This window comes from Vicugna pacos, chromosome 4 (genome assembly GCF_048564905.1).
Source record: "Vicugna pacos chromosome 4, VicPac4, whole genome shotgun sequence".
NCBI classification, from domain to species: domain Eukaryota; kingdom Metazoa; phylum Chordata; class Mammalia; order Artiodactyla; family Camelidae; genus Vicugna; species Vicugna pacos.
Genome location: NC_132990.1, coordinates 6372295 through 6384930, shown reverse-complemented (window position 1 = coordinate 6384930; position 12636 = coordinate 6372295). Strand labels below are relative to the sequence as shown.

The 12636-nt window shown below is 45.4% G+C and overlaps 1 protein-coding gene across 2 annotated transcripts in view; it reads right to left on the bottom strand.

Moving 5' to 3' along the window:
• The window catches only part of GOLM1 (golgi membrane protein 1), a 71099-nt gene extending 58951 nt beyond the window's left edge, over positions 1-12148 (bottom strand). Inside the window, exon 1 of one of the 2 annotated variants that reach the window (XM_072959191.1) lies at positions 11999-12148. The gene's annotated coding sequence lies outside the window, so the exon portion shown is untranslated. Of the gene's footprint in view, positions 1-7581; positions 7807-11998 lie in introns of those variants that run through there. The other variant, XM_072959190.1, reaches the window with a different exon arrangement.
• Positions 12149-12636: the final 488 nt, after the last annotated feature.

The following is a 12636-nucleotide window of genomic DNA, read 5'->3' as shown; positions in this document are numbered from 1 at the left end:
ATGCACCTCACTGTCTTCCCCAGAGGGTTATTATGAGCAAAGATACAAGCAGCGCTCACAACCGCATCTGGCACACAGGAACTGCTTGATAAATGTCAACTATTGCTATTAGAGATGGAAAGATGTCTTTCCCTTGTTTTCTAAGGAAAAGGCGATGAATGTTTTTTTCCCTCAATCCTCTTCCTTTATAGGAACCAGCCATCTCCATTCCCCTTCTTGAGTCGGCTGTCAGCTGGAGCAGCAGTAACTACCATCACCTGGACCGACTCACGGACGCTGCAGCAGCAGCAGACGGACCAGATCAGGACCACAGTGTGTAAAGGAGAGCCTCCAGGAAGCTGAGTGCGAGCACACGGTCAGCGGGCCCTTGCTGGGACCCGGCGCAGGGCCGGCCGGGTGGGTGTGCAGCCGCCCAGAGGGCGCGGTTAGGACCGCCTGGGCTCCCCGGGACAGAGGGCAGCCAGGTAAGGAGGCGGCCACGAGGAGGGCGGGCCTGCCACACGCCTCACCTCGGGTGTCTAGGACTGCAGGGACAGACACAGGCGGGGAATGACAAGCCTGACCAAAACGGAGGGCAGGAACTCAGAGCCAGAGTTCACAGCTGTCAAATATTTCGAACGCTCTCCCTCCTCCACCTTGGAGTTTATGTGGACTGGGAGGGGGGTGATGGAAGTGCATGGGAGACAGGCCATGTCAGATAAAGTCATAATTTAGGCTTCAGAGTGTGTTTCATCTGTATTTGATTGTAGTCACCTGACATACTGAAAAAGACTAACCTAAATTAGCTAAACTCTGAAATCCCAGGCTTCGCTGGAGTGAAAAAAAGTGATGCGTGTCTGCATTAAAAGTCCATTGGAAACTGGAAAAAAAAAAAACTGGAAAAGTCATAACAGAACTGCAGACTCTTTCTACTGGCTTAATTTAAAAAGTTTCAGTCTGCTGGTTAAAATTATTGTTTGCTTATAAGACAAAAATTTTTAAGAGATTACTTTGTTTAAAAAAATAAAGAGCATACGTATGAAAATGGACAACCGGCCAAATGCATGAACTTGAGCCTCCTAGTTAAATAAGCTTTTCATTTCCTCACTTTTCACACAGAGGTTTTTAATTATATAGGCAAATATATACGAGCAATCAAATCAGATTAGCTTGTCTGACCAATGTCATCACTGCAGAAGCAATACAGCTTCTCCAAACAGTGGGGGAGCCGCACCTTGATTCCATCTCAGAGGAAGGAGTCCCCCAGGAAGGCTCGGCACCGAGTTCAGAAGCCACCACCACCAGAAGCAAACAGACCAGAGGATGTCAGGGTCTCTGAATGGCTCAGTCACCAACAATATTTTTGAGGGTTTAAAAAACATTCTACCCTATCGCAAGAATGTCTCCAAGAGACAGATCAGCATACCAAGGCCCACGGGCCATCGGTGGCCTGTTTTGTAAAAGAGGTTTCACTGAACACAGCCGCGCCCGGCCCCTGAAGAATCACCCACAGCGCCTCCCTGGCTGTAAGGCAGAGTTGAAGAGCTGAGGCGGGGGTTAGCATAAAGGGTTATTTAAACCAGCTGGAGTATTTACTATCCAGCCACCTAGGGAAAGTTTGTTCAACTCCTGCTCTAAACCATCAGGGTTAAATGACAAGTCCATTGCATTCTCCTTAAATTGCTTTAAAAACTTACTAGGATACACTAGGATTAACACATAATGAATCAGTGACTTCAATTAAAAAAAAAATTTTTTTACCAGGAAGTTGATTCTTTCACTTTCCCTACCCTCTATTTTTCCTGTTCTGAAAGCTGATAGTTTAGAAAGAAAAAACTTTTAACAACATGGTAACTATAGTTAACAATATGATATTGCATACTTGAAAACTGCTAAGTGAGTAGACCTTAAAAGTTCACATAACAAGAAAAACGTCTTGTAACTATGCATGGTGACGGACTGTGGTGAGCATTTCACAACATAAGCAAATACTGAATCATTACTTCATACACCTGTAACTAATAAAATGTTAGACTAATTATATTCAATAAAAATCTTTTTTAAAAGAAAAAGCTTTCAAAATTAATGTGCATATTTAGTGTCATGCAGTGGAAATACCAAAAAGTGAGATGGATGAGTGATAATGAGGAAGGAGAACCAAATTCCACTGTGTTTTTTTTCCCAGCACTTGATTTTCTGAAGAAAGGCCACCTCCCCTATGGATGCCAAGATTACAGCTTGGAGGCGTTCCCAAATTATTCTAGTTCAGGAGTTGGCAAAATCCTGCCAGCCACCTGTTTCTGTACACTGCCTGTAAGCTTAGATTTTGTTTCTTAATGGTTGAAAAAATTAAAAGAATAGTGTCTCATGCCATATGAAAAGCACATGAAATTAAAATTTGAGTGTCCAAAAATAAATGTTTATCAGGACACAGCCAGGCCCATTCATTCACGCATTGCCCACAGCTGTCAGGCTGCAAGAACTGAGCAGCTGGGACACCGCCCGCGGGGCCCACAAACCTAAACTATCACCCGGCCCTTGACAGAAATGGCTTGCCGACCCCCGCTGGAGCTCAGTGGTCCTCAAACTGCAGACCCTGAGCCAGCAGCATCAGCACCGCCTGGGGATGTCAGAAATGCAAGTGTTCTGTCCCCCCTCCCCCTCCCCAGACGCACCAAGTCCGAGACTCAGGGTGTGTGTTTAAAAGCTGATGATGAAGGTCAACACTGAGAACCGCTGTCCTCTCGAGAGCTCACTGGACAAGCCTGACAAGTGAATCTTGCTCTAGCTGCGCTCATTTATTTTTCAAGCAGCAGAAAAGCATGTTGGAAAGGGTGCCTTGTTTACCTTTGAAGAAATATTTGTATTTCTCTACCACTTGAGGGTTGAGTCTGGTTTTTTTTCCCCCAGCTGTTTCTCAGGCTCTGGCCTTTGGTTTTATTCTTCTGTTGTCTCACATCTCCTATCTGAAGTTCCAAACGTTTCTCCTAAACTTATCTACTACTGTGTGTATACTTTTTACTTCCCTAAGAGGTAAATGGATTCCATTTAAAGTAGCTTCTCAGTCTAGGTTCTTTTCTCCCCTTGGGCATCTCAATCAAAGTCACTCTTCAGAAATCGATGGACAAAGATCTCTCTTCCTCCATCAGAAGGACGTGATCACCAATTTCAGAGCAGCACAGCTTGCACAGGACCCTCCATCCCTGACACAGAAAACACGGAGGAACCACCCATCTGCCACATAGATATGAGTGACAGAGAGCAAGAAATGAAGGTCTAGACCAGTTCTAACAGCACTGACACCAGTATTAGTGTCATTAGTATATCAAAATTTTGTCCAAGAATTCATCAAGGCAACACTTTTTAAAACTGGTAATAGCAAATGAGCTATCTTGAAATCCCAGCCCAAGAGAGCCTCGACAGACTGTATGTAGCCCAGCCCACCCACAAAATCACGACCAATAAAATGATGGTTTTAAGGTTGGAGATGACTCGTTATGGAACAACAGATGATCAAAATACAAACTGTTACGTTGAAAAAGTTACAAAACAGTAATCATCATATGATTCCATTTTTGTTGAACCAAAATTTTTAAGTACTCAATAAATCAATATATTTTCCCATCCATAGAAAACATACAGCAAATGGTACACACAGGTTGTAGTAAGGGAGAGGATGTGTAGAGGAAGAGAAGGAATGAGCTTTCATTTTTTACTTTACATCTTTTTTTTTTCTCAATGAGTCTATTTTTAATACAAAAAGCCAAAAATTAACAAAAAAATTAAGATGTTAGGAAGATATACAATGGCAACATCAGCAAGTTTTGAAGCTGTATTTCCAGCATTACCAAATTAAGTCATAGTATTTTATAGCTTCCCCTAAACAAAACAATGATACCATATGTATGCATTATGAAGTAGAGAAACTGAACTCATTCAGACACACTCCAAGGCTCTGCTCTGTACTAGACCCCACCACTGAGGACACAAAGATGACCCAGGTCCCCATCCTGAGCCTGGGCAGGTAACGAGGGGATGCAGGGCAGCAGGAGGACCCGTTTCCGACTGGGTGGTGGGGCAGTGCCTCATCTCCTCCCAACCTCCTGGGCTCATCGGCTAAGGGATAACCTTGGGGTATGTCTCCCGAGGCTGGTGTGAAAATTACACAAGAGGACAGACTTGCCACCAAGTAAATACTTACTGAGAGGGTCTTCTGTGGTATTAACCTTTTAAAGTCTCAGATTTTAAAGTTTCAGTTTACTCATTCAAAAAAACAAAAAAAAAAAAAAAAAGAGGGGAGCTGCTGAGATCAATTATACCTGCCTTCACAGGTTCTTCTGAGAACCAAATGAAAGAACCATCAGAGGCTGAAGTGAGACCAGCTGTCTACCAGCAGGGTGCACACGTCCCAGAAGGTATATGAGATGCCCCACCCGGGTTGGGGAAGAAACCCTAGAAGTTACATTTATCTTATCCAAAGAGTAGAATAGCAACTACGTTTCAGTAATAAAAATATTACATAGAACAACTTCCATATTATGTATATAGTAATCATTTTACACTGTACTAATCACACTGTCATAAAACACTAATAGAGCAGGAACTGACTGCACCCTCACAAAGACCCTCTGCCTCGGGGTCACCTGTCGCCAGCCCCCTGAGGTGTTCCTTTGACATGGGCAACTGCACAGTGAAGTAGGTTGACAAATTACAACCAAACTAAACCACACAGATGGTATATGAAGCTTTAAGAGTCCTATAAAAAGCACAAATTAAAGTTCTGCTAATACAAACACAAGCCCAAGGTTGGGAAGGCGCGCGCTGCCCGCCCTGAGTCAGCTTCACCTGAGCCCCATCACGAAGTAAAAACCACGATGAGGTACTCAGACCTGACAAGAACCAGGCTCAAAATACTCAAAATTCAAGGAGTATTTGAAACAGGGTTTCACCTTCACCATCATTAACAATGACGCCAGCCCTAAGTGTATACTGGGTCTTGAGATACAAAAACAACAATGATCACACAGGTGTATAATTTATAAATAAGTAACACACATACAGAGGAGTGCTAAAAACTGGTCTCAATTAAGATACAATTAACATATAACACCGTATTGGTTTTCGGTGTTAAAAAAATTTTTAACGAGAATGAGCAAAAAGGGCCTGGAAACCACAGCAAACTACAATATATTTCACTACAGTCATATTATACAGTATTTTTACATATATGTTCCTCCTGCCAGGCACTCATCTTCAAAGGGGAAGTTCTATTAATGCAGCCCTGGAGGAGAATAAGATCAAAATACTGTAAAAACCTGAGAAGGCATGCTTTTTTTTTTTTCCCCTGAAAGTGTAGGAAACATCTTTGTGAAGGAAAACAGACTCTGGGAATTTAGGAAATAACCCTTAAACTTCAAGCCAGGTCTCTCTTTCAATGTAATTTCATCAGTAACTTGAAGAAGCCTAGGAAATAAAACCACCACGACCTAGGACTGTCTTGGGGGAGCAAGTGAAAGGCCATTCACACTCTGTTGAGGTGAAGGCAAGAGCGTGTCAGTATCATTCCTTCTATTTCGGCAAATGTTTAGAAGATAAAAAAAAGAACTTGGTTAAAATTATCAAAAAAAAGTGTTGTTTTTTTTTTAAACAGATATTTGCCATGTTTGGTCATTAAAAAAGAAATCTTTTTTCCCAAGGCAACTTATTTTTTCCAAAGAAAAACAATTAACAACAACAGCAATTCAAATGAATTAAAGCCCCAGGCACGGGCCTCTCATCCCTGCCTCCCCAGGCCTGTTCAGCAGCAGGGCTGGTCTTCAGGGACGTAACAGGCTGCCTTTCACTAAACTGCCCGTCATGGGATCCTGTTCCCCATCCAACATGGCCTGCTTGGAGCAACCCCGCACCCTTCCAACTCTTCCCCCACGGAGGCAGTTTTCCCAGGCTCTGCCCAGCTACCCTTTGTGCTTCAGATGCAGAAAGCCAGCCTCCCTGTCAAAGGATCTTCAGTACGGTCAGCAGTTACCTCCCTACGGGGGGGGGGGGGGGGGGCAGCCCTGTGCCTAACTTGGTCAACCATCTTCACTACTATTTCTGCCCCATCCCTCAAAAACAAACAAAACCAAACAATAAAAATGCAAAATCTTTTCATCACTTATCAACAACTGGACCTAGAGCCAGCAATTAAGAAGCAGGTGGCATCCTTACCTCCTAACAGCCATATCCCACCCCGAAATCTGGCCCCCTCCCCCATCCCCCCGCATTCCTTCATCCTTGGTCTTTCATTTTTGAGCAAAACCAATGGAGGAAAAAAAATGATCTCTCTCCACAGGAGAATAAAATATACCTTGAAGAATTAACCTATTCTCTTTAAACATCCTAAGAATTCAAAGTCTTTTGACCACTGACCCCTTAAAAGTTGAGTTCTGACCTAAGAACAGCAAGTCTTAGCAAGTTACTGGTTTCCATCTACAAATAAAGTAAAAATTATTTTTCCAAATGGCATAAATTTAGCTTAATCTTCACAGGAGGAGAAAAGGATGCCCTGGGAGACCCACAAGGACCGACAAGAGATGCCACTGCTCCCCAGGTCTCATGCTACAAAAAATTCAGAAATACTAGAACTGCCCCGAATTTGAGTCGATGTGATGGCCCTGAGCTAAATAGCCGCACTCGAGAGCTGGTCAGTATTCCATCAGGCCACTGGACATCTTCGTATGCCCCTAGGAATGTCCGTCAGCATCAGCATAATCTAAGGCTACTGGGTCTTGGAGACCCCAACAGACAAAGGAACTCTCAAAACCACACAAGTTTGGTTTTGCAAATGTGGAAACGGGACATGTGACAATGATTAGCATCATGACATGCCGAATATAAAGATTCATAAATTCCGCTAAATAACATTCATCAATTTTGTTCCCCCCCCCCAATTATTTACAATATTAAATAGGGTGCGAAATAGAGAGCATGTAAACCCAGGAGGGTATTTTTACAACAGAGCAAAAGTTCTGTGGCTCCTCCACACCGCCCAAGGTGGGAAACACAGGTGCAGGAGGGAACCCGCAGCATCCCTGAGACCGGCTTCCGAGGAGCTCCGGCGTCAAGCTCCCGGTCACCTGCCAGGACGCGCCCGCTGCCAACGTGGGCGCCGCGGCGGCCCGAGCGCGCCCAGGGCGGACGGGGAAACGACGTGCCGCCCCGCCTGGCCGCGTGCCAATCACGCCGGCACACAGGGCACTAGCGCGACTTAGGGGATGCACGCTTTTGACTTCGGATGCCGACGCGCGTGACACAGCTAAGAACAAAAAGGCCCCGCATCGCCCCAGACCGGCCCCCGCAGGGGAGCCCAGCGACGGAGGAGAGCCCAGGAGACCGAGCCCCGGGGGTCGGGGCGGCCCGGGAAGGAGACTCCGGCGCGGGGAGGTGCGGAGCCGGCCCCGAGCCGACTCCGGTAAGAGGCAGCGGCCCGGGCGCAAGCCGCGGGGTGTCTCCGGAGCCCAGCGCCGGGTCCCTGGGCGCGGGCCCGGAGCCCAAGAGGGACAAGGAGCAGGAAGGCGGCCAGGCGGCCGGAGGGCGCGCCGGACACGCGCGCCGCCCACTCACCTCCTCCCGCAGCTCCGCGCAGCGGGCCCCGCTCCCAGGCCGCCCGAGCCGCTCTCCCGCCGCCGGCCTCGCGCTCCCGCTCCCGCTCCCGCTCGCTCCGCGCCCCGCGCCCCGCGCCCCGCGCCGCGTCCAGCGCCGACGCGTCTCCGGCCTCCGCAGCGGCGAGTCCCCGCCCCCGGGCAGCGCCGGCGGCGCGGGGCGGAGGCGGCGCCGCGAGCGCGAGGCGGCGAGGCCGGGGCCGCGCCCGGACGCCCGGCCGCACGGCGCGCGCGCCCTTCGGCGGGAGCCGGAAAACCCACGTCACGCCCCCTCCCCGCCGCCCGCCGCCCTCCCGGGACGCGGCCCCAAGAGCGGCGCGGAGCCGTCCCGATGCCGCCGAAGGAGGCGCGTAAGCTGGGCAGCGGCGGCGGAGGGAAGGGCCCGCGAGAGACGCCCCCGCGCCCCCGCCGCGAAGGGGTTTGCCGGAACCCAGAGCGGACCACACCCAGCATCACACTCACGTCGCCTTCAGTGGTCCCGGCCCAAGCTGCCCAGAGAGGGGGCCAGCGAAACACAGGTTTTTAGGGGTCTGTATACACAAGTTTGTCTTTTTCCTTCCGCCAGCCCTGCCCACTTGGTCCGCATCTCCCCACAGCTGCTACCGCTCAGCTTTAATTTGTCGGGTTGCGACCCTCCGACCGCGGGCAACAGATGAAACGAGTTATTACTGGGCGCTGCGCAAGCGGGATCCTCAAGGACTCTCCATCCTTAGAGATGGATTTGAAACAGCGCCCAGGTGGCCCTTGGGCACGCGGAGGTTTGAGGCGCACTGTTGAGCCACACCTGAGAGAATGCCGCAAAACGAATAACCTACCGGATAACCATACTAGAAAGTTCTAAAGCAATGGGTCTTAACCCTGACAGCTCTGGCCAGATACTAGAATTATCTGGGAGCTTTCAGAGTGTGCAGATGCCAGGGTCCCACCCCTGGAGTTCCGAGCATTGGTGTTTTTGCTTGTTTTAAAATTCCCAGATAGTTCTAACATATAACCGAGAATGAGAACAGTTTTCCTAAAATCATTTTTGCCATCCTACCTAGCTCTGGTGTCCAAGAACCCTGTGACTCAACACCAAAACCCAACACCAAAAAAACAAACAGGGACATACGCAAATTTCCAAGGGAAGGTTCACAGCCAGAATTATTTTCAGCCTGAACAGGCTCACTTTGGAAAAGGTGACCAAGATATCGCATTACCACTTGAGCATGGGTCTCCTTAATTAAGTGCAGGAAAAGGATCTTTATGAGCTAAAGCCTTTCGCCTGAACTGGGAGCTAATAATAGTGGCCCTTTTAGAGTGATATTCTACTATATTCCAAAATGACATTTTCACTAGCGATCTTTAGCCTACCATCTGGTCAGACCAAGTGTACAAAAGCTGAGCATGTACTGGCCATCAGCCCTGGCTTTTCCGAGGACTTGCCTTGCATCGCTTGGCTCTGATCTTGTACTGACCTTCAGTGACCATAATCGGGTTTGGGGACAGCTATAGTAACTTCCTTTCATTGCTCCTGTGGCTCGGAGGCTATGGACCATAAGTTTCATCTCATTTGCCTCTAAGTAGGTCTCCATTAGTGTCTCTCGTTTATCAGCAACTAATTAGTCAGTGACTAAGCCAGTGATTCTTAAACACTTCACAGAAGAGGGCCATATGTCTAGGTATCAGGGCAGCTGGCTGAATTAACTACATCTTTATTGAGGGGGAAATTGGTCCTTTTCAAGTTTCATGAGAATCTTTGGGACAAAATTTGGAATTTTTTAAGATGTTGGTTTTTGAGAAGGTTAAAGAGAAGTATACAGAACTAGAGTAGCCTTGTATTTAATGAAGAAATCGAATTTGTAATTAAAACTCCCCCCATAAAGAAAGCTCCAAGCTGCTATGGTCTGAATGTCTGTGTCCCTCCAAAACTTATATGTTGAAACCTAACCCCTGAGGGGATGATATTAAGAGGTAGGGTCTTTGGGGAGATTAGGTCATGAGGGTGGAGCCCTTGTGAATGGGATTAGTGCCCTTATAAAGTGGCCTGAGAAAGTTCCCTTGGTCCTTGCACCATGTGAGGATAAAATGAAGAGTCAACAGTCTGACCAGGAAAAGGGCTTTCGCCAGAACTGGACCATGAGAGCACCTGAATCTTGGATTTCCAGACTCCAGAGCTATGAGAGAGAAATTTCTATTGTATATAAGCTACCCAGTCTGTTATTTTGTTATGGCAGCCTGAATGGACTAAGACACCAGGCCCAATGGACTTACTGATGAATTTTTAAAAGCATGTAAGAAAAAAAATTACAATTCTACACAATATCTTTCCCCCCAAAAGTTGAAAACAAATCCTTTCTAATTCGTTCTACAAAGCCAGCATCACCCTAATACTGACACCAGTCAAAGGTAACACATGAAAACTGCAGACCAATATCCTTCATGAATGTAGATGCAAAAATTCTAACAACATTTTAGCAAATTGAATCCAACAGTATATTAAGATACTACAACATGACCAAGTGGGGTTCATTCCAGGAAAGCAGAATTATTTTAACATTTGAAAATCAATTATTTTAATCCACTATATTAACTAAAAAACAAAAAATATGATCATCTCAATAGATGGAGAAAAAGTATTTGACAAAATCCAACATGCACTCCTTATACAAAATCTCAGCAAACTAACAGTGAAAGGGAACTTCTTCATTGGGACAGAGGGCATCTGCCAAAAGCCTCTGACATCATACTTAGTAGTGAAAGACTGAATATTTTCCCTCTAAGATCAGGGATAGGATGGGGATGTTTTTCCTCTCACCACTTTTATTTAACATTGTACTAGGGGTACAACTGAACAAGAAAAATAAGTGAAAGGCACCCAGGCTGGAAAACAAGTAAAACCGTTTTTATTTGCACACGCGCATTTATCAAAACATTCCATCAGAAAATATGATGGAATTTGAAAAATCAAAAAACTACTAGAACCAAGAATTTGGCTATTTCTTAAGCAGTTAAACATGTATCTACCATATGATCTAGCCATTCCAGTCCGAGATATTTAGCCAAAAGTAAAGGAAATATTCAAGACTTATACACAAGTGTTCACAGCAGCTTTATTTGTGATAGCCCCAAACAGGAAGCTATCCCATCAGTGGGTAAATGGGTAGGAAAAATTGTAATATATCTATATAATAGGATACTACACAGCAAAAGGAAAAAAACACTAATGAACTATTCACACACACAACATGGATAAATCTCAAAATAATTTTCTGAGTGAAGAAGCTAGACCAAAAAAAAAAATATTGTATGACTCCATATGTATTTTTAAAGCCTACATTTTTTAAGAATTGGAATTGTAGAATAGTAGTCACAAGGTACAAACGTTCAGTTACAAGATAATTAGCAGGGATGTAATGTACAGCATGATGATTAGTGAACAGTGCTGTATGATATATATGAAAGTTGTTAAGAAAGGAAATCCTAAGAGCTCTCATCAAGGAAAGCTTCCTGTTTTTCCCTTGATTTCTCTTTTTATTGTATCTGTGTGGAATGATGGATGTTAACAAACTTAGCGTGATAGTCACTTCACAAAATACGTAAATGAAACCATTATGCTATACACTTTGGTGAAACTGTTACCAGGAAAAGGAAACTAAGAATTACCTCGGTTCTTAGTCACCTGAAAAAAACATTTTTGATGAGAGCCAAATAGCGTGATAGAAGCAAGATTTTCATTAGTGAAGTAAAAAAAAAAAAGTGCAAGATAGTACACGCCTGAGAATTGGGAGCAGGCCAATCCAAGAAAGGAAAATTGGCACCGCTTCCTCCTGTTTTTATATCCTGGTTTCGTGATTGATTGATTGACAACTCAAGTTCCCTGTGCTCTGGTTGATTGACAGCTCAGGTTCCTTATGCTCTGGATTGTTTCTTTCCCCTTCCTCTCCCCCTGCCCAGTGCTCATTTCTCTCTAAACTACCTAATAAAATTTATATTTTAAGACAGGACAAGAAAAAATTAATTCTCTGTCAGTTTGGGCCTCCTGCCTCCCTAATGTACAGTGTGCATCTGCATTACACATTAACCAGAGCACCTCAAAGATGAGAGGCCCTGCTCAACCGTTAAGGTCAATTTTTGTTTTTCCTTTCTTCCTTGCTGTAACTTCTTAAAGAATAGCATTCTTAGCTGGGAGGGCATAGCGCATGCTTAGTTAAATCCCCAGTACCTCCTCAATAAATAAATAAACAAATAAATAAATACTAATTAGCTCACTCTCTCCCCTCCAAAAAAACTAAATAAATCACTCTTCAAAAACTATTAAAAAAAAAAAAAAAAAAAAGAACAGCGTTCTTTCCCAGCTCTGGAGGGCATCATGACTTCCTGCTCACTTCGTGCGTACTTACCTGGACTATGTCTCCTGGGCGAATTTGATGTAAAACTGCCCGACAGGCCAAGAAATCCAGAGACGAGTTGCTGGGACAAGGAACAGAGACTCCGTTTGGAAAGCCAGCAGACCAAGAGAAACCAAGACGAACACCAGCTAAAGGCTGTAAGCCAGCAGCTCAACTCTCCAGCGCTCCGGAGAGAACCACCTGTCCTGAGTTAGCATTCAGGCTGCTTTTATACTAAAAGGGGAGGGAGCAAAGCCAAACACTTCCTGGTTCCGGGTCCGCCTCCGGAGGGGAGGTGTTGATTTCTTCCTGCCTGTGGTCATTCACAGGTGCGCCTGGTCAGGATGCTTCCTGGGTGCCAAACAAAGGTATTTAGCTTAACTCTCATTACCTGCAAGACAGGGATCCCAGTGATGGGCCCTTATGTATAATTTAAGTTTCTAGGCAACATCCCTCTAGTGATTAAATTGTAGCAAAGGCAATAGAATACAAAGGTCAAAGTAAAGGAAGCAGATCCAGTATGGAGTCAGATCTGTTCTTCCCTGTTACAATCTCAGTATGTCGTTTTGATGTACGATCCTTTGTCTCAAAAATGTACCCACCTGCGCCTTCAACTTCTAACAGGAGGAACAGTTCTTAGAGCTTTCTGA